Source organism: Penaeus monodon, chromosome 11 (genome assembly GCF_015228065.2).
Source record: "Penaeus monodon isolate SGIC_2016 chromosome 11, NSTDA_Pmon_1, whole genome shotgun sequence".
NCBI classification, from domain to species: Eukaryota; Metazoa; Arthropoda; class Malacostraca; order Decapoda; family Penaeidae; genus Penaeus; species Penaeus monodon.
Window position 1 is genome coordinate 7,036,296 of NC_051396.1, and position 7,500 is coordinate 7,043,795.

Genomic DNA, 7,500 nt, shown 5'->3' on the forward strand with positions numbered 1-7,500 from the left:
TCGCTAGTATTTTACCCAGTGCTCCAGTCAGCAGATTCAGAAACATCAGTTTGAATTTTCCTCCGAAAATGCTTGTAGAATCTTACTTGCGGAAGATGAAGGTCCTGTATCTTATTATTTTTTTGACATAAAGGGTGAACCACTCTGCCAGTTCTGGAGATGACCATTCATCCAAAGGAAGAAAGTCCACGTCTAGATACTGAAGCTGCAGGTCTGAGTCTTGGGTCTCCAGAAGTTCCCATTTGTTGTTGTCTGGGGATCTTTGGAAGCTCGTACTTCTAACCAACGCGAGCAACTAGGACACTCATTTGGGATGAAGATTCATTGCACAGCACATGTGTTGTGGGTAATGGATGCGATCTGTGATCCGACACACCGAAAGCGTTACAGGTGAAGTCATCTGTTAGAGAAGAAGGTTGCATGTAATTAAGCTAATCCTTAATCTGCGCAATGTATATTACCAGTCTGAAGTGTTGATAATTCATAACTATCTCAGAAGTCTGATAAGCAGCTTAGTGTTCTGACATTATCAGATGAGGAGGCCACCACTAGTTGAAAGGATATATATGTGTGTATGTGTGTGTGTGCGCATGTATATATCCACACATACACACACACACACACACACACACACACACACACACACACACACACACACACACACACACACAAAACATATACATATATACATACATACATACATATATATATATAATACATATATATATATAAATATATATATATATATATATAATATATTATATATATATATATAATATATATATTATATAACGTGTGTGTGTGTGTATGTATGTAAATAAATATTTTTCGACATAGCAAAATTCCTTCGTGTATTAATTACATTTCGTTTGAAGTGAAACGATGCCTAAACCTTTATTCCTCAATTACCTTTTTAAAATTTATCCAATAACATTTTACCTTAATTAACGAACGTCCTGCTTTCATTGTGAAATATTTTTTTCATTTCTTTCTTTAACCATTTCCTTGAAAACCTGATGTCTGGAAGGAGACGAAGATTTATATGACAGAGAAATGGGAAAGATAGAAAAAAAAGTGTTCACAGCAACGGGGTCCCTTGGAAAGTTGGAAAAATCAAAGTTCCGGATAAGTCTTTGTCGTGGAAAGTTAGATCTTACAGTTCCCTTGAGGTCCACGAGATCAAGGCTTGAGGTGAGTGCTGTGACTCATCGATCATACGAGACGACACGGAGTCACTTTCACCTGGTGCAGTCTCTTTCTTAAATGAACCACAAACACACGTCTGATGTTCGCACACACCACCATGCAACTGAAAACTAACACACAAAAGGACTAAAACTCGCCATATGATACTAAGAAAAACCCATTCACCATTTACCCCCAACCAACATCCTGGAACAAACACTACATACTAATCCAATTTTCACTAAGCACATTGGAACACTACATACTAACCACCCACACAAAAGCTAACCTCCACCTACCTCTCATAAACCATATAGAACGTACGCTACATCAACTCACACACAACGATGCTCACCACCTCTCAGAACACACACTTGACGCCACTGACCGTCCGTCTGGGAGCATTTAGTTCTACAAAGTTATTAGAGAGTCCTTCACCATCTCTCCAAAGCAGAGGAGTTGGGGAATAATAGTGTTGGTGAGAATGGAAATGATGGTGAAGATGAAGAGGATTGTGGTCATTGTCTTTGTTATAGTGGTAGGATATTAGCAAATAAATATTTATGCAAAACATGCTGGTGTGTTAATCTTTTTTATTTGTATATCTATCTATCTCTATATATGGAATGTTCAATGATTTAGTAATTCAAAAGGTTCTGATGCATAGTGGATGATATATTCCATGTAAAAAACTGATTCCCACGTATATAAAATCAGCCATTTCAGCTGTACTCTCTTCCACAAATCCCATGAAGGTTAATATACTGTGATATATCATCATCTTCACTAGGCATTGTGATTCTTACATGGCTTATAAAAAAGGGTCATCATACAGCTTCTTCCCATCCCCTCCAATACTAAAATTACCAGCACCACCACAGACACTGTTATTACTACTACCACTGCTACTTCTATTGTCAGCACTACCACTACTATTTCTTCTTCTTCTGCTTCTATTTCTGTTTCTACTTCTACTTCTTCTACTTCTACTATTACTTTTTTCTTCTACTTCTACTTCCATTTCTCCTATTTATTTCTTCTTCTCTTTCTACTTCTACTGCTGCCACTACTACTTTTTCTTCTGCTTCTACTTTCTTCTCCTTTTGTTGCTTCTATTTCTACTTTTACTACTACTTCTTCTGCCTTTGCTTTTTCTTCGTCTTCTTCTTCTCCTTCCTCATCTTCTACTTCAACTAATACTTCTGCTACTACTACTACTGCTACTACTACTACTTCTCTTTCTGCATCTCCTTCCACTACTTCTTATGTTTTTACTTCTACTTCTACTACTGCTACTGCTGCTACTACTATTGTCCTTACCACTGCATCCCTCAAAACCATTATCTCGAACATCATTATCATCATTATCTCTCCTTAAGAACAAACATGACCTGTTTTGGTTACCTGAACAATGAAAAAAAGAAAGTTATTTATGAAGAGGTTAGTTAGCAGGGTAATTATGTTGATGGTAACTGGGTCGTAACTAAGCCTTATCGTCAGTACGTATGTCCCCCCCCCCTTCTTCTTCTAGCTTCCCCTCCTTTTTCTTTCTCCTCTTCCTCCTGCTTCGTATCCTCTTTCTTTTCCCTTTTATTGTCTTCCTTTTTATTTCTCTTTGTCTTTTCCAGATTCCTCATCCTCGTTCCCATCATCATTCTCGTGCTCCTTCTCGTTATTCTGTTGTTATTCCTCCCCTTTATAATTAGCTTTATTATTACTATAATCGTAGTTGTTATTATTATCATAATATTACTATCAGTGTTATTATTATTATTATTACTATTATCATTATTAATGTTATTATTAGTACTCTCATTATTATCATTATCATCATCAGTATTATTATTGTCATTATTTTTATCATTGTTATTTCTATAATAATCACTTTCGTTATCATCATTATCATAATCTTTATTATTATCATTATCAATGTTATTATTATTATTATTATTATTGTTATCATTATTATTATTATCATTATCATTATTATTATTATTATTATTATTATCATTATTATTATCATTGTTATTACCACTATTTTAATTAATTGACATAACAATAAGCATCATCACCATTACTATTTTTATTATTAATATCAATATTGTCATTAGTAGTAGTAGTAGTGGTAGTAGTAGCGGTAGTAATAGCAGTAGGATTAGTATCATTATTATTATGAATTTCATCATCATAATAATCATCAATATGATGGTAATAATGATTACGATTATAATATCAATGTTGATGATAGTAGTAGTAGTAGTAATGAGAAGAATAACGAAAAGGATAATGATACAACTACTGCTAATAATACCGATAATAATAATAATGATAACAATAATAAAACAAAATAATAGTAATAATAACAATAATAATAATAATTGATAAAAATGATAATAACAACAAAAATAATGATAATAATGATGATGATAACAATAATAGTAATAATGATACAACTAATAATAATGATAATGATAATAATAATAAGAAAAATATTAATTATGATGGAAATGAAGATAATAGCAAGTGTAGTAGTAGTAGTGGGAAAGATAAGGATAGTAATAATAAAAACAATTTAATAACAACAAACATAATAATGATATTGAGAGAAAGACAGAGATAGACAGACAAACAGATTGATAGAGAGACAGGGAGACATAATAATTGACATCACTCTATTCTGAAGGTTAATGTGACGTACGTTTTTATTAAAGAAACGTAATAACGGCGCTTACTTGTGTCGCAAGTGAAAATGTTCGATACTTTTCTGCTCTTCCCGGAAAGAATTTTAATCATGCTGCGTTGCTGGCTATAAATATCTCAAGACTTCTACTTGAATGTGGGAATTAACACATAAGGACAGAATCCTGATTTGGAGCGTGAATAGAGAGTTGAATAAAAAAGTCAACGATACTGATTGCTTTAGATGGTCTATGATTGCAGTGATATGAAATTTTAATCAGCTCACAGGAATAAGTAATTCTGATTAACTTCACTGAACACGTTACATGAGTATGCTCGTCTACGACAGTGATATTCGACATTTTTGATATGATAGACTACTGCCAGCTTTCTCAAATATTTATGGTCCACTAACCTTTACATCTTAGAATAGGGTCTTCCCCTTATATCCGTCTTCTCTCTGTCTCTAGCTATCTACATATCTCTTTAGTTTTACAATTCTCTCTCTTTCTTTCTCTCTCCCTCCCCCTCTTTCTATCTCTTTGTTTGTGCATGCGCGCTTGCGTCTTCGCTGTGTGAATGTATGTATGTCTCTCTGTATTCTGTACTCTCTGGTATGTACGTATGATCCTTTTTGATGCCTAGAAACTGGTATCGCTTCCATATCTTCCATTCTCCCGATAGAGCTTGTAATAGTCTAAAAAGCCATCTGCACAGCCGTTTACTGCTTCGGGATCCAGTAAATCGATAAGGGATAGTCGTATTTGTAAAACTGCTGGCGGTTGCGTCATCGGTGAAGACAAGGAAATGGTAATGGTAAACCCTAAAGTCGTATTTGTGGTAATAATAGACCCCTTTAAGATGACTGTGCTGGTATCAATTCTCTCTATTTATATCGCTCTTTTCCCTGCCTTTCTGCCTGCGTACCTATTTCTCATTCATTAATTATCTTTGCACACACACTCACAAACTTACACATCCATACACACAGTCATACATACATATAATATACATGTATGTATATATACCTGCCTCCAACTATGCACGAGTGAGTGTATACTAATTCAAACACCAAAGTAACAAAGTATACACGTATGAATGTATAATTCATACTCAAACAACAAAGTAAAAAAGTATACACGCATTTATGTATACTTTCTGCTCAAGCAACAAAGTAACAAAGTATACACGTATGAATGTATACTTACCACTCAAACAAAATAAGAAAGTACACAAGTACAAGTGCATATTTTCTACCCAGACAATAAAACAAAGATGATATCTAATAATCAGAATGAAATGGATCCCTAGACCAAGCTTATCAGTGTGGAACTACAGCGAGAAATATGAAACACTCACGGTTGTCTCATTATTATTCCGTCAGGCACTCCTCTCTCCATTCGCCCTCCACATCCTGATGGTGGTGGGAGCCCCATCCTTCTTGCTTTTTAAATCTTTTAGCATTTCCCTCCCCCCTTTTTATGACCTTCCTTTCGCCCCTCTCTCCCCCTGTTACTTTCGTCTCCTTTCTTTCTTTCTGTGTTTGTGTTTTTTTTTCTCTCTTTTTATTTCCAGCTAACACTTCCACATTTCTTTCTTTCTTTTTATGGTGTTTCTTTCATATCTGTTCTTTTTATTGCCTTTTTTTCTTCGTCCTTTTTATTTCCAACAAGCCGTTTTTTACAGATTCTTTTTTATGACCTTTACGTTCTGTTATCTTTTTCTATTTGCCATTTTTAATTTTTTTCTAACTTTTTTTTCGTTCTCTTTGTTTTTAAATTTCGTAACTCTCTTTCCGTATGTCAAATTGAATTCATTCTCTGCTTGTCTCTGTTTCTTGTTTTCTCTTTCTTTTTCTGTGTCTATTTAGTTTCATTCCCTGTTCCTTATTTTTCGTTTACATTTCTTTTTTTCTTTTTTTTCTTAACTGAATTTTGTTCTTTCTTCCTCATCTCCACGTTCTGCCTCGTCCACATCTCCATACTTTTTTTTTACTTCATCCCTTTTCTCCTTCTTTTTCTTCACCTTCCTCCTCATATTTTTTTACAAGATGGGGGCTGGACATCGCCCTCTTTTTCAATCCTCTGCAAAGAGGAAGGAATTAGACAAACTTCCCACGTTCCCAGGCATCGATCTTTCTTCTTTGACCTTCATTTTCCTCACTGTGAAATGGTCGCTACCGGATATGTGGCACATGTTTGCTTCTTATTCTCCTTCTGCGTGTGTGTGTGTGTGTGTGTGATGTGTGTGTGTGTGTGTGTGTGTGTGTACGTGCGTGCGTGTGTGTGTATGTGTGTGTGTGTGTGTGTGTGTGTGTGTGTGTGTGTGTGTGTGTGTGTGTGTGTGTGTGTGTGTGTGTGTGTGTGTGTGTGTGTGTGTGCGTGTGTGTGTGTGTGTGATTTTATGTGTAGATCAATGATTCTTTGTGTGTGCTCTTGTGTCGTGTGTTCGTCACATCTCCAAAGACATATCTATAATCCAGTAAAATATTATGCACATGTATACAAATACACACAAGCCGACACACACCCGCACATACCCCTGTGTCTGTGCGTGTGTATGTATGTATGTACATGAATATATGAAAATGCAGGCCTTGGGAAAGCAGACGCAGAGCTCTTATATAAAACTTAACTGTGCGAAAGCAAAGTTTTAGTCCAGAAGTCTTGAAGAACATTTGTGCAGAATATTCCGTTTGTACTCAATCTTAGACCAAAATTCTTCATGGTGTACAGTAAATATAATTACATCCTATATATTGTATTCAGAAGGATGCACACTGATTATATTCATTTGCATTTAAACTTAATTTCAAGTATATATTCAGTCCATTGTTACACTAATTCATATTACATACCAACGCTAACATAACTTCATATCCGGAAACAGATACGCAATCATTCACATATGCCAGAGTATTTTCGAGATAGTTGCTTTCACCAGAAATTGAAGTTGTTTGCAACCAAATCAATAATTACGCAAAAGCACTTCAAACCCATATGAATAAAAGGAAATAACTAACGTAAATTTATATATCACTAAATTTATCTGAATTACATACAATAGTTAACATGAAAAAAATGAATAATTGAAATTGGCTGCATTAAGCCCGTGTTCATTGCAACAAAAGTATAAAAGGGTATGGATGAAAATGTATATATTCACAATTCAAGAATGAGGATATCTATTCTCATTCCTACCTTTTCTAAAAATGGCTAAATTTGAATCAAGAAGAAAAAATCGTCTGCCGACAGAACAGATGTTGCTTCATAGACATTATTATCACTGACAAAGAATCTATTTGTTTTGTTTCCGAAAACAACTTTTTCTATTAATTATTCTCTTTTCAGGCTACGCTTTGGATGAAAAGACAGAGAGAGAGAGAGAGAGAGAGAGAGAGAGAGAGAGAGAGAGAGAGAATCAGACAGAGAAAACGAGAAAGGGTCAGACAGAGAAAGATAGAGAGAGAGAGAGAGAGGCAATCAGACAGACAGCGAAAGAAAGAGAAAGAGAGAGAAAACAACGCAACATTGCCCATGGCGTTAACGAGCAGCCACCGCGAGTGTGCAAGCGGCAAGGAGATCGCCCGCCAATGCACGCCTGTGGCCTCGCTGCTATTTTGGCGTTCCATTCAGT